Below are 13,092 nucleotides of genomic sequence, written 5' to 3'. Positions count from 1 at the left end.
GATGTTCTGTCGTGATAGATCTCAGCTACTCTCAAGTTTAACCAGTTTGCATTATTTTATTGCAATGTTTTTCCTTATTCAGATTTGTTTCAAGACTACAGTTACAGTTAGACTTCACTTTGATGGTTAATGCAGTTATTGCAATTTTGTTGTTTTATCACAATAGATTGGTTTATTTACATTTCAAAAACCAGAAGCCATTCATTTACGAATGTGATTGTACTTTAGTTTACATTAGTGCTGCAACAATTAATCGATTAACTCGAGTATTCGATTAGAAAAAAAAGATTCAAATAAAATTTTGCTGCTTCGTTTAATTAAAATGGGGTTGTGATTGTTTATTTTGAAAGTGTTTGCATTTAGTTTTATTGATTTGGGTGGATACACTGCACTCTGGTCTGCCACATGGCTGAATCCATCTGCTTCCTGTTAAGACTAGCATAAGCTAAGTTGTTGTTTGAGCTAATGTTTTTTTTTTAATGCATTCATAATTTAGTTTCTAAGTATATTTAGCCGCTTTTTTTTTTGTGGAAATATGTGTCTGAACCATTTGTTAAGAGCATTGTAGCTTTTAAGCTAGCTGACTTTTGCTCTGTAAGTTAGCCAATTGTTCTTTTGTTGTACATAGATCCTCTTTTTTTTTATACCATTTGAGGCTTAGGTCAGGTATTTTATTTTTTTCATGTTCCTTATCCGATTACTCGATTATTCGAACTAACTAGTTCATCGATTAATCGACTACTAAAATAATCGATAGCTGCAGCCTTAGTTTACATATTTAAATGTTCAGATATTAAGATTTGAATGAGGCAAAATAACATGCTTCTTCTCTCAAATATATTGTTATAATCATTTGTTTCAAATTTACTGTAATTATTTTCTGTACAAAAATTAATTTGGTGTTCAAAAAGTCTTTTTTCAAACTTGAGTCTTGAAAAAGAGGGCGTCGTCTTATAATCAGGGCCGTCTTATATTCGGGCCAATACGGTAATACTTCCTGGAAAGAAATCTAAAACGTCAATATCCAGACAGTTAGCCATTTCGAGTGACAGAAATTAGAAACTTAAAGGCAGCTCCTGTCTTCTCCCGGTTCTGTCTTTGACTATCACCTTATGCTTAGCTATTATTTAGTTCTAGATCAGTTTAACAGAGTAAACATTTGAACAATGCAGGAAAAATGTTGCAGATAGTCTGACCCTCAGATTTAGTTCATGGGATGTTTTACAACTTGCGTGACTGTCCCAGTCCTGCAGTGGTGTGCTTCGGAACTTATGCAGAGGTCAGACGGTACGGAGTTCAGCCTCTACCATGTGAAGTGGACTAAATCATTTTCAGAGAAGGGATTGGGCGACTAAAATGAGAACTGAACAGATTTTACTTTGAATGTGGTTTACAGGTCGAAAAATACTGTGTCCCAAATTATCGGAGGGGGACAGCTTAGTTGAAGAGGGAGACATGTATAGATATCCGCCCTTGGTCCCTTTGTACACCTGTACGCTGACTTTCAAAATAAAAGTTCATCGGTGGGTAGGAAGTGTTTATTTATTTTGATTTTCCGATACTCATTATTTGTTTACGATGGGAGCCGCTAGAAGCAAACACAGACGCTTACACGGCGGACGCGCTTATTGCCTCGTAAAAAGCGCCGATGCCAGTACGGGACAAGTCTTGCCAAGTCCCGTTAGTGAGAAAAAGTGCAGTCAGTGAACTCTTTCGGTGCCATTGACGTCGACGGACGTCCTTTTCCGTTAATGGCAACTGGTGAGAAGTGGCGTAACTGTGAGCTCGCGTGTGTGTTGAATTCCAGCGGAGGTGAGTCAGAGCCTTCAGATGTGTGACATTTAGCTTATGACCATTCCGGCCTTCAACATGTTTCCCGTGTGTTTGTGCTGCAGACTTGTACTGTAAATGTTTTCTACACTCGGGATGAAGAATGACTAGAAAGTGGCAGTATTTGGATGTCGTCACGGAGATCCCGCGCACGATTGTTGTGATTCCTCACAGCCGATAAAAATAGCTGCGCGATGGGATCAAGATGAGTCCACTTTTGCGTGACCTGCGTTATTCCCACACTTCCCGTCCTGTCGGGAATGTTGGAAAATTGGCTTTGCCGTCTGATGAAGGAATTGGCAGGAACGATCAAACGAGGAGATCACGGTGAGGAAGAAAATCACTCACTACAGTGGTATGAAAAAGTATCTGAATTCCTTATTGCCAAAATCACACAGATGTAAAAACAGTGTCTGCTTTAACTAAAACCACCCAAACATTTATAGGTTTTCATATTTTAATGAGGATAGCATGCAAACAATAACAGAAGGGGGGGGGGGGGGGGATCATTCAGTGAACCCTCTGCCTAATGAGACTTAAAGAGCAATTGAAACCAATTTTACCAAACAATGTAAGTCAGGTGTATGCCCAATCACTGATGAGTGGTTTAAAGCTGCCCTGGCCACTATAACCACTGTTGCATATTCAGGAGCAATTTATTTATTTTAATGTTGTAAAAAGGGAGTATTAAACCAAGACTTATTGGACCTTTTAGTTTTCAAATGTGTTACTGTGTCATTGTGCCATCTAGCTGCACGGATTTGCATTATAATACACAGGCACTTTTATTTCCAAAACAAAACCCCCAACACTGTAGGTGGAATAGAACGCTGTCTTTGTAGTAGCCTAGTAGTAGTACGTATACTATTGCCATTGTACTGCCATTGTGCCTGCCTTGTCTGGAGAAAACTCACAAGTAGGGCTGCAGCTATCGAATATTTTAGTAATCGAGTAATCAACTGATAATTCTATCGAGTAATCGAGTAATCAGATAAAACTTTTTTTTTTTTTAGGTAAAGAGCAATTATAAATATACATGAGAAAAAAAGACATTTAATCCAATATTGAACCATTTTCAGTCAATCAATGTCTTTATTTTCGATGTACATTTTTGAAAACAGCCAACAATTGCATTTCAGCTGTGACTACAAAAAAAATTCACTGCTTTCACTCAAAAAAACTTCAAAATCTTATTTAAAAAAATAAATAAATAAATAAAACATATTTCTTACCTAAAAAATGTAATTACGCTTGATAACACACATCACTTGAAAGCTATGTGTTTTTCCCACGTGTTTCAATTGAATTTCCATTTGTGTCAAGCTATTTTTAAATTCTAGTTAAGTTTTAAGTTAGTCTAAACTCTAAGTACTGGTTGGATTTTCAGTTTTTGCAGTGTTCAAAATAAATGTATGATACCTGCTGTACTGGAGCACATTAGGGACCAGTGCTACTTGGTGTTTTATTCAGCAATGACTACTGAGCTAAAACTGACAGTTAGCTTTATTATGTTTTAATTTTACACCCTCATCCCTCTACAGCGCTGTGTTTTTACAGATGAAATAAAGCCTGTATGTAAGACACGTTAGCCACGCATCGACAGTGGTCATAATCAATAGAAACCTTGCCCTCCGAAGGGCTAACGTTACGTGAGCGAGTGACAGTACCGTTATATTTATTAGCGCTGAGAAGTCTACTGCTTAAAGATGGCGGCTGTTTACTAACGCTGCCCAGTGGCAGCCGAGTCTGTCATTTCGCATCTAGTTCTAAATGCATGCGATATCTATGAGACGCGTCGGACATTACCTGCTACCAAACTAGCATCATGCGGGCGTAGTTTTTATTTGAAGCGGCTGTCGCCTGCAGTAAGTTTTTTTTTTAATTTTTTATTTTTTTATTCCTTCTTCCTCTACGCACGTGATGTCAGCGCGTTGTCCGGGTAAAACGTGACGCTTAGAGCTGGCAAAATTAAACGATTCCTCGAGGTGAATAAAATTAGTCGGATCAGTTTTTAAACTCGAGTTACTCGAGTTGGTCGAGTATTCGTTCCAGCTCAACTCACAAGCTTAACAAATTTGGACTGAAACAGCTGTTTTTGGATGGGAAAATCTAAAAAAAAATAATTACATATTAAATCAATAAAAATAGGCTGATAAATTTGGCCACTGTAAGTAACTGAGGTTTTCTTGTGAACTCTCCCACACAAAGTATGCTATAGAATGGTGTAAAAAGGCCAAACAATGGAGCTGGGGCGCCATCCATGTGTACATTGTTGGAAAGTAAGCTGATCATTCCACCCTTTCTTTTCAGGAAGCTCTTCATCGAACCTCTCACTTAAATGGAGGCCCGTTTCTCTACCGCCGCACTGCATCACTACATAGCTTTCGTGACGTCAAATGCATCCAACAGAAGTTCAAATTTAAAGTATTTTTGCAGAAACTACTTTTTGGTATCTACTAAAAAAATATTACAGTGATCTCTTGCTACTTCTCGCTTCAAACTTCACGCCCTCAGTCCATCACGATTTTTTTTTTCATTAAAAAAATTAAAAAACATATACATATCAGCTATCCCTATCCGATCACGTAGTCTCCCTCTCCCTCCTGTTGCTTTTCTTGATCTGGCAGTGCACTGGATTTGCTTTTAAAAGTTAACGATGATTGACTGACGTTAAGGTTTGATCTTGCCAGAAATGCTTCGAAGCCAAAACGTCAGAGCGCCGCATGCGTCAGTCATCGTTTAGCTTGTTAAACATTTGCTGTGGTAACTCATTGTGTGTAAGTGAGCAGCTTGAATGAATTGAAGTGGACTCAATCAATGACGCATTTAATAAAGACAAGCATTTTTCGGCTTTATTCTTGTTTAAAAATAACTTGGTGGGACAGTAACGTTCAAAACTTATCAAAATGATTACATTTGAAGTGCTAAAAAACCAATTATTAAAGAAAAACTATTTGAGCCTTTTGGATTTTCTCACATTTCTGCATAAGATCACCATGAAATATGATCTGATTTTTGTCAAAATCACACAGATGAAAAAACTTTAACTAAAACCACCCGAACGTTTTTTCAGTTTTCTTTTTTTTAATGAGGATATTATGCAAACAATGACAGAAGGGGGAAAGTAAGTAAGTTAACCATCACATTTAATATTTTATGCCCCCCACCCTTTGGCAACAATAACTTCAACCAGACACTTCCTGTAGCTGCAGATTAGTCTGGCACATCAATCAGGACTAATCTTGGCCCATATTTTCTCTACAAAATTGCTGTAGTTCAGTCAGATTCCAAGAATATCTGTCATGAATTGCTGTCTTTAGGTCATGCAACAGCATCTCAATGGCGTTCAAGTCTAGATTTTGACTTGACCACTCGAGAACGTGTGTTTTGTCATTCTGAAACCATTCTGAAGTTGATTTACTTATGTGTTTTGGATCATTGTCTTGTTGCAGCATCCATCTTCTTTTTAGCTTCAACTGTCTGACAGTCTCAGGTTTTCCAGCAAAACATCCTGATAAACTTTTAAATTCATTCTTCCATTAATGATTGCAAGTTGTCCAGGCCCTGAGATAGCAAAACAGCCCCAACTCAAGATGCTCCCTCCATCATACTTCACGGTGGGGATGAGGTGTTGATGTTGGTGAGCTTCTCCAATTTTCCTCCACACATGACATTGTGTGTTACTCCCAAACAATTCAACTTTAGTTTCATCAGTCCACAAAATATTTTGCCAAAATTTCTATGGAGTGTCCAAGTGCCTTTTTGCGAACATTAAACAAGCAACAATGTTTTTTTAAACAGCAGTGGCTTCCTCCGTAAAGTCCTCCAATGTACACTCTTCTCAGCCGAAGTTTTACATATAGTTGATGAGTGCACAGAGATATTGGACTGTGCCAGTGATTTCTGTAAGTCTTTAGCAGACACTCTAGGGTTCTTTTTTTAGCTCTCTGAGTATTTTGCGTTGAACTCTTGGCGTCATCTTTGGTGGACGGCCACACCTTGGGAGAGAAATAACAGTGCCAAACTCTCTCCATTTGTAAACAACTTCTCTGACTATCGATTGATGAACATCCAGACTTTTGGAGATGGTTTTATATCCTTTCCCAGCTTTATACTTTGAGCAGTATTGCTTTGTGCTTTGTGTTTGAATTGCCTTGTGTTGAATTGTGCTATATGAATAAATTTGCCTTGCCTTGCCTATACAAATCATCAATCCTTGATCGCAGGTCTTCCGACCGAGCCATGATTTACATCAGACAATGCTTCTCATCAAGACAATTCTTACCAGGTGTGTGTTTGAAAGTGAGCAGGGCAGCATTAAAGCACTTATCAGTGATTCGGCACACAACCTGACTTAAATTGTTTGGTAAAAATTGCTCTTTACGTCTCCTTAGGCATAGGGTTCACTTACTTATTTTTCCCCCTTCTGTCATTGTTTGAATGCTATCCTCATAAAAATGTGAAAACCTATACATGTTTGGGTGGTTTGAATTGAAGCAGACACTGTTTTTACATCTGTGTGATTTTGACAAAATCAGTCAAATTTGATGCAAATTTTTTGCAGAAATGTGAGAAGTTCCATAACGTTCAGGTGATTTTTCATACTACTGTATCTGTTTCCAATGCTAAATCTGAATAAATACACACACAAAAAAAGGCTTTTTTTTCTGGTCCCCATTAACTGCAAAAAACGAAACTAAAACCTGATAATTCAGCCATTTAAAATAGGTTGGATGTCTACTGCTGTCAGTGGTAATGAATTAGTTACTGATATTTTGTCACCTGCTGTGATATGAATGCAACACATCCTAAACGTATCTTGCCGTGTTTGTTTATCTGGCATGTTTTTCACATGTTATGTGTGCGTCAGTTCCAGAAAGCTGAGTTCTGTCGGGGTGCCGTCAGCAGGACCCGGCGTCGCTCATGTCCCATCTGGAAGGGTCTGCGACCTCCGGGCGGAGCGGTGCGACGGAGGCCTCCCGGGCCCCTCGTAGACCGGTCATCTGAATCAACACCCTTTCAGCTGCACGGAGGCCCGGGAAAAGCAACAACGAGGACACTTCGGTAAGAGGTCGCGTATGTACACGCTTTCCCGCCAAGCCCTCACTACTATTTGCTCACGTATACTACAGAAATGTTATCATACATACACTGCTACTAAAAAAATGGCTTCACATACACTCTCTTACACTACTAAAATTACATTGGTATGAAAAAGTATCTGAACCCTTTGGAATTTCTCACATTTCTGCGTAAAATCACCATCAAATGTGATCTAATCTTTGTCAAAATCACACAGATGAAAAAACAGTGTCTGCTTTAACTAAAACCACCCATTTATAGGTTTTCATATTTTAATGAGAATAGTAATCAAACAATGACAGACGGGGGAAAAATAAGTAAGCGAACCATCACATTTAATATTTTTTGGCCCGCCGTTTGGCAGCAATAACTTCAACCAGATGCTTCCTGTAGCTGCAGATCAGTCTGGCACATCGATCAGGACTAATCTTGGCCCATTCATCTCTACAAAACTGCTGTAGTTAAGTCAGATTCCTGGGATGTCTGGCATGAATCGCTGTCTTTGGGTCATGCCACAGCATCTCAATGGGGTTCAAGTCTGGACTTTGACTTGGCCACTCCAGAATATGTATTTTTGTTCTTCTGAAACCATTTTGAAGTTGATATACATCTGTGTTGTCTTGTTGCAGCATCCATCCTCTTTTTAGCAACTGTCTGACAGACGGCCTCAGGGTTTCCTGCAAAACATCCTGATAAACTTTTGAATTCATTCTTCCATTAATGATTGCAAGTTGTCCAGTCCCTGAGGTGGCAAAACAGCCCCAAATCATGATGCTCCCTGCTTTATGCTTCACGGTGGGGATGAGGTGTTGCTGTTGGTGAGCTGTTCCATTTTTCCTCCACATATGACATTGCGTGTTCCTCCTAAACAATTAACTTTGGTTTCATCAGTCCACAAAATATTTTGCCAAAATTCCGTGGAGTGTCCAAGTGCCTTTTTGCAAACATTAAACGAGCAACAATGTTTTTTTTGGACAGAAGTGGCTTCCTCCGTGGAGTCCTCCCTTGAACACCATTCTTTGCCAAGGTTTTACATATAGTTGATGTGTTCACAGAGATATTGGACTTTGCCAGTGATTTCTGTCTTTAGCAGACACTCTAGGGTTCTTTTTTACCTCTCTGAGTATTCTGCGCTGAACTCTTGGCGTCATCTTTGGTGGACGGCCGCTCCTTGGGAGAGAAGCAACAGTGCCAAACTCTCCATTTGTAGACAACTTCCCAGACTGTCGATTGATGAACATCCAGACTTTTTGAGATGGTTTTTGATCCTTTCCCAGCTTTATAAAAATCAACAATCCTTGATCGCGGGTCTTCAGACAGCTCTTTTGACCGAGCCATGATGCACATCAGACAATGCTACTCATCAAGACAATTCTTACCAGGTGTGTGTTTTATAGTGGGCAGGGCAGCTGTAATCCACTCATCAATGATTGAGCACACACCTGACTTAAATTGTTTGGTAAAAATTGGTTTCAATTGCTGTTTAAGTCTCCTTAGGCAGAGGGTTCACTTACTAATTTTTCCCCCTTCTGTCATTGTTTACATGCTATCCTCATTAAAATATGAAAACCTATAAATGTTTGGGTGATTTTAGTTAAAGCTGACACTGTTTTTTCATCTGTGTGATTTTGACAAGGATCAGATCACATTTGATGGTGATTTTTTGCAGAAATGTGAGAAATTCCAAAAGTTTCAGATAGCTTTTCATACCACTGTACATCATTTTTATATAAATTTGCATCAGCCCATGAGTGGAAATAGTGACGCCGACACGATCCGGGTTGACGACCTCCTGTCCGACCCTGACCCGGTTCCGTGCCGGCGAATGTCGACTAACGGTCAGGGCTGTCTTTCTCGTGCGATAGAGCGTGTAACAAAAGGACGCGCGCGTGACGGACGGGCAGCTTTGTGATTGTTGGCGGTACCGCACAGATTCTGGCGCATGTTCGCAGACACAACATTGAGTCGGCTTCCAGAACTTTCTTCCAGAAGGAGCCGGCCAAGAATGGCGTCAGGTCGGCCTCGCACGCCAGCCACTTGTTGGGTCACGCCACTTTTCGACCGGGAGAAATTCAAACCTCACGTGTTCGAGCTGATAATCATAAACACACACAAAAATGCAAACACACAGGTACAGAGATTCAACACACAGACATAACAAACAGAATGGTACATGCACACAGTAATAGACACACACACAAAACACTTCAAATAGAAATGCACCTATTACGTCACCTAGTGGGGAATTGCTGAAATGACACTTTTACAACACCATGGTGGCTTGATTTTCCTAGCATTTTTCAAGTTGTATGCAAAATGTTTTTCATTTTAATGCCGGAATAATTTATTTTAGCCATTTGAAGGACGCAATTTAAAAACAAAAATGAAACATGTTTTAACTCCTTTGAATGAGATATTTGTCTTCTGTTGGGTCTAAAACACCTTCTTCAATTTAGCTGTTGACCCAGAGCGAGGTGACAAAAGGCAGGACACAAGGAGGCAGGAGGCAGAGAGTAGACTTTTACCAAACTGCAGTTTTGGGGAGAGTCGAGAGCGCAACGTGCCAAATCGGAATCTCACCGAGGTCTCTCTCCGGACTCCCCGCGCTGCTGACTTTTATTGAGGGTTTGTTGCTGGGCGGAATATAGTTACAACTAGGGTTGTTCCAATCATGTTTTTTTGCTGCCGATCCGATCCCGATCGTTTTAGTTTGAGTATCTGCCGATCCCGATATTTCCCGATCCGATTGCTTTTTTTTTTTTGCTCCCGATTCAATTCCAATCATTCCCGATAATTTTTCTGAATCATATACATTTTGGCAATGCATTAAGAAAAAAATTAATAAAACTCGGACGAATATATACATTCAACATACAGTACATAAGTACTGTGTTTGTTTATTATGACAATGAATCCTCAAGATGGCATTTACATTATTAACATTCTTTCTGTGAGAGGGATCCACGGATAGAAAGACTTGTAATTCTTAAAGGATAAATGTGACTAATATTGCCATCTAGTGTATTTGTTGAGCTTTCAGTAAATGATACTGTAGCCATTTAACTGTTCTGGCCAAATGCATGATGGGAAGTGCAACCATGACTGTGCGTAGTGGTACCAATTGATACAGTGCCTTGCAAAAGTATTCGGCCCCCTTGAATCTTGCAACCTTTCGCCACATTTCAGGCTTCAAACATAAAGATATGAAATTTAATTTTTTTGTCAAGAATCAACAACAAGTGGGACACAATCGTGAAGTGGAACAACATTTATTGGATAATTTAAACTTTTTTAACAAATAAAAAACTGAAAAGTGGGGCGTGCAATATTATTCGGGCCCTTTACCTTCAGTGCAGCAAACTCACTCCAGAAGTTCAGTGAGGATCTCTGAATGATCCAATGTTGTCCTAAATGACCGATGATGATAAATAGAATCCACCTGTGTGTCATCAAGTCTCCGTATAAATGCACCTGCTCTGTGATAGTCTCAGGGTTCTGTTTAAAGTGCAGAGAGCATTATGAAAACCAAGGAACACACCAGGCAGGTCCGAGATACTGTTGTGGAGAAGTTTAAAGCCGGATTTGGATACAAAAAGATTTCCCAAGCTTTAAACATCTCAAGGAGCACTGTGCAAGCCATCATATTGAAATGGAAGGAGCATCAGACCACTGCAAATCTACCAAGACCCGGCCGTCCTTCCAAACTTTCTTCTCAAACAAGGAGAAAACTGATCAGAGATGCAGCCAAGAGGCCCATGATCACTCTGGATGAACTGCAGAGATCTACAGCTGAGGTGGGAGAGTCTGTCCATAGGACAGCAATCAGTCGTACACTGCACAAACCTGGCCTTTATGGAAGAGTGGCAAGAAGAAAGCCATTTCTCAAAGATATCCATAAAAAGTCTCGTTTAAAGTTTGCCACAACCCACCTGGGAGACACACCAAACATGTGGAAGAAGGTGCTCTGGTCAGATGAAACCAAAATTGAACTTTTTGGCCACAATGCAAAACGATATGTTTGGCGTAAAAGCAACACAGCTCATCACCCTGAACACACCATCCCCACTGTCAAACATGGTGGTGGCAGCATCATGTTTTGGGCCTGCTTTTCTTCAGCAGGGACAGGGAAGATGGTTAAAATTGACGGGAAGATGGATGCAGCCAAATACAGGAACATTCTGGAAGAAAACCTGTTGGTATCTGCACAAGACCTGAGACTGGGACGGAGATTTATCTTCCAACAGGACAATGATCCAAAACATAAAGCCAAATCTACAATGGAATGGTTCAAAAATAAACGTATCCAGGTGTTAGAATGGCCAAGTCAAAGTCCAGACCTGAATCCAATCGAGAATCTGTGGAAAGAGCTGAAGACTGCTGTTCACAAACACTCTCCATCCAACCTCACTGAGCTCGAGCTGTTTTGCAAAGAAGAATGGGCAAGAATGTCAGTCTCTCGATGTGCAAAACTGATAGAAACATACCCCAAGCGACTTCCAGCTGTAATTGGAGCAAAAGGTGGCGCTACAAAGTATTAACGCAAGGGGGCCGAATAATATTGCACGCCCCACTTTTCAGTTTTTTATTTGTTAAAAAAGTTATTATCAAATAAATTTTGTTCCACTTCACGATTGTGTCCCACTTGTTGTTGATTCTTGACAAAAAAATTAAAAATTTATATCTTTATGTTTGAAGCCTGAAATGTGGCGAAAGGTTGCAAGGTTCAAGGGGGCCGAATACTTTTGCAAGGCACTGTATATCTTCTCTGCGTTGGGAAATAACATAGGGTGTTAAGAAAAAGATCAATTACTACCTTTCTTCCCCACATTGCTTCCCACGATATTTCTAATCGAAGGGAGAGGGATTTTAAGGCTTTAGCCGATTAAAAAAAGGCTCCAAAGGCTGCTAAAATTCACTCTACTCATTTTACGCTGCCTTTTAGCTCTATATATAGTTAAAACGGCGCCATTACAGATTGAACGCGACAATGCGTGAGTGGGTCGTGCAGCGCATGCGTTAATTGCGTTAAATATTTTAACGTGATCAATTTTTAAAAAAAATTAATTACTGCCGTTACAGGGATAAATTTGATAACCCTACCTTAAGCCTAAACTAAAGACTCTGGATGAGTGTAACATATTATGTCTGTAACGTTAAATACAATTAGAAAATGATTTGATTAAAAAATATATATACAGTGGTACCTCTACATACGAAGTTAATCCGTTCCAGGACCTTGTTTGTAAGTCGAAATGGTCGTATGTCGAGCAGGATTTTCCCATAGGAATACATTATAATTCCATTAATTCGTTCCACAGCCCAAAAACCTGCACTAAATCCTTAAAAAATACTGCTGGTGCTATTACAAATGGCAATTACACGTAGCAAAACAAATAAATTATAAATCAAAATTGGAATAATATAATAAAAAGAATAATAATCATTCCTGTAATAGTGTAACGAATCGGGTTCTAATAAGGCGGACGTTTTTTTGTGTACCTGAACGCACCGCGGGGCTGACGTGCCGGAGATGGACCGGTGAGCTTGAGTTTCACTTTCACTTTGAATGTTCTCTTGAGAACACCGTCAATTGCAGCAGACAGCAGGCGTTTTGTGTTGAATAAGTTGTGAAAGAAATGATGAAAACGTGGCGAAGCTGGCGATTTCTTTGGAGATGTTACCACAATAAGAATTGTCAGCTTAACTTATAAAGACTGGCGAACGATGGTCGGAGGAGGAACGTGGAGATGTATTGTTGAGCCATTTCACCCCACGCTCATATTTTTCTGTCATTTGCATCTTCATTTAGAAGGTAAGCATCAACTTTTTCCTTGTTTCACCACCTGTACCAACCTTTTCTGAAACCTATGTTGATTTGTCACACAAGAAAATCCGCCGTGAATTCGTCTGCGGTGCTGCCATTGTCGTCGTATTTCGGGCATGTCGTCGGATGTCGAAACAAATGGCGAGTCAAATTTTACGTCGGATGTCGAAAAGTTCGTGTGTCGAAGCGATCGTATGTAGAGGTACCACTGTATATATTAAAAAAAGCCATGTCTGATATTTTTTTACCGATTCCGATACTTTGAAAATGACGTGATCGGATCCGATCAATCGGGACATCTCTTGTTACAATACTGTTGTCCAACGTGGCAGTTTCGATCGGGCAAGTTCCTTATT

The 13,092-nt window shown here is 39.8% G+C and overlaps 1 protein-coding gene across 6 annotated transcripts in view; it reads left to right on the top strand.

Moving 5' to 3' along the window:
• Window positions 1-13,092, top strand: part of gprc5c (G protein-coupled receptor, class C, group 5, member C) — a 93,115-nt gene that overhangs the window by 61,462 nt on the left and 18,561 nt on the right. For 5 of the 6 annotated variants that reach the window (XM_057826091.1, XM_057826087.1, XM_057826094.1 and 2 more), the window contains one exon: window positions 6,701-6,894. The gene's annotated coding sequence lies outside the window, so the exon portion shown is untranslated. Of the gene's footprint in view, window positions 1-1,683; window positions 1,813-1,895; window positions 2,158-6,700; window positions 6,895-13,092 lie in introns of those variants that run through there. The other variant, XM_057826093.1, reaches the window with a different exon arrangement.

The sequence above is a fragment of the Corythoichthys intestinalis genome, chromosome 21, assembly GCF_030265065.1.
Source record: "Corythoichthys intestinalis isolate RoL2023-P3 chromosome 21, ASM3026506v1, whole genome shotgun sequence".
Lineage (NCBI taxonomy): Eukaryota > Metazoa > Chordata > Actinopteri > Syngnathiformes > Syngnathidae > Corythoichthys > Corythoichthys intestinalis.
Note: the sequence above shows the minus strand (reverse complement) of the source record. Positions and strands in the feature narration are given on the sequence as shown.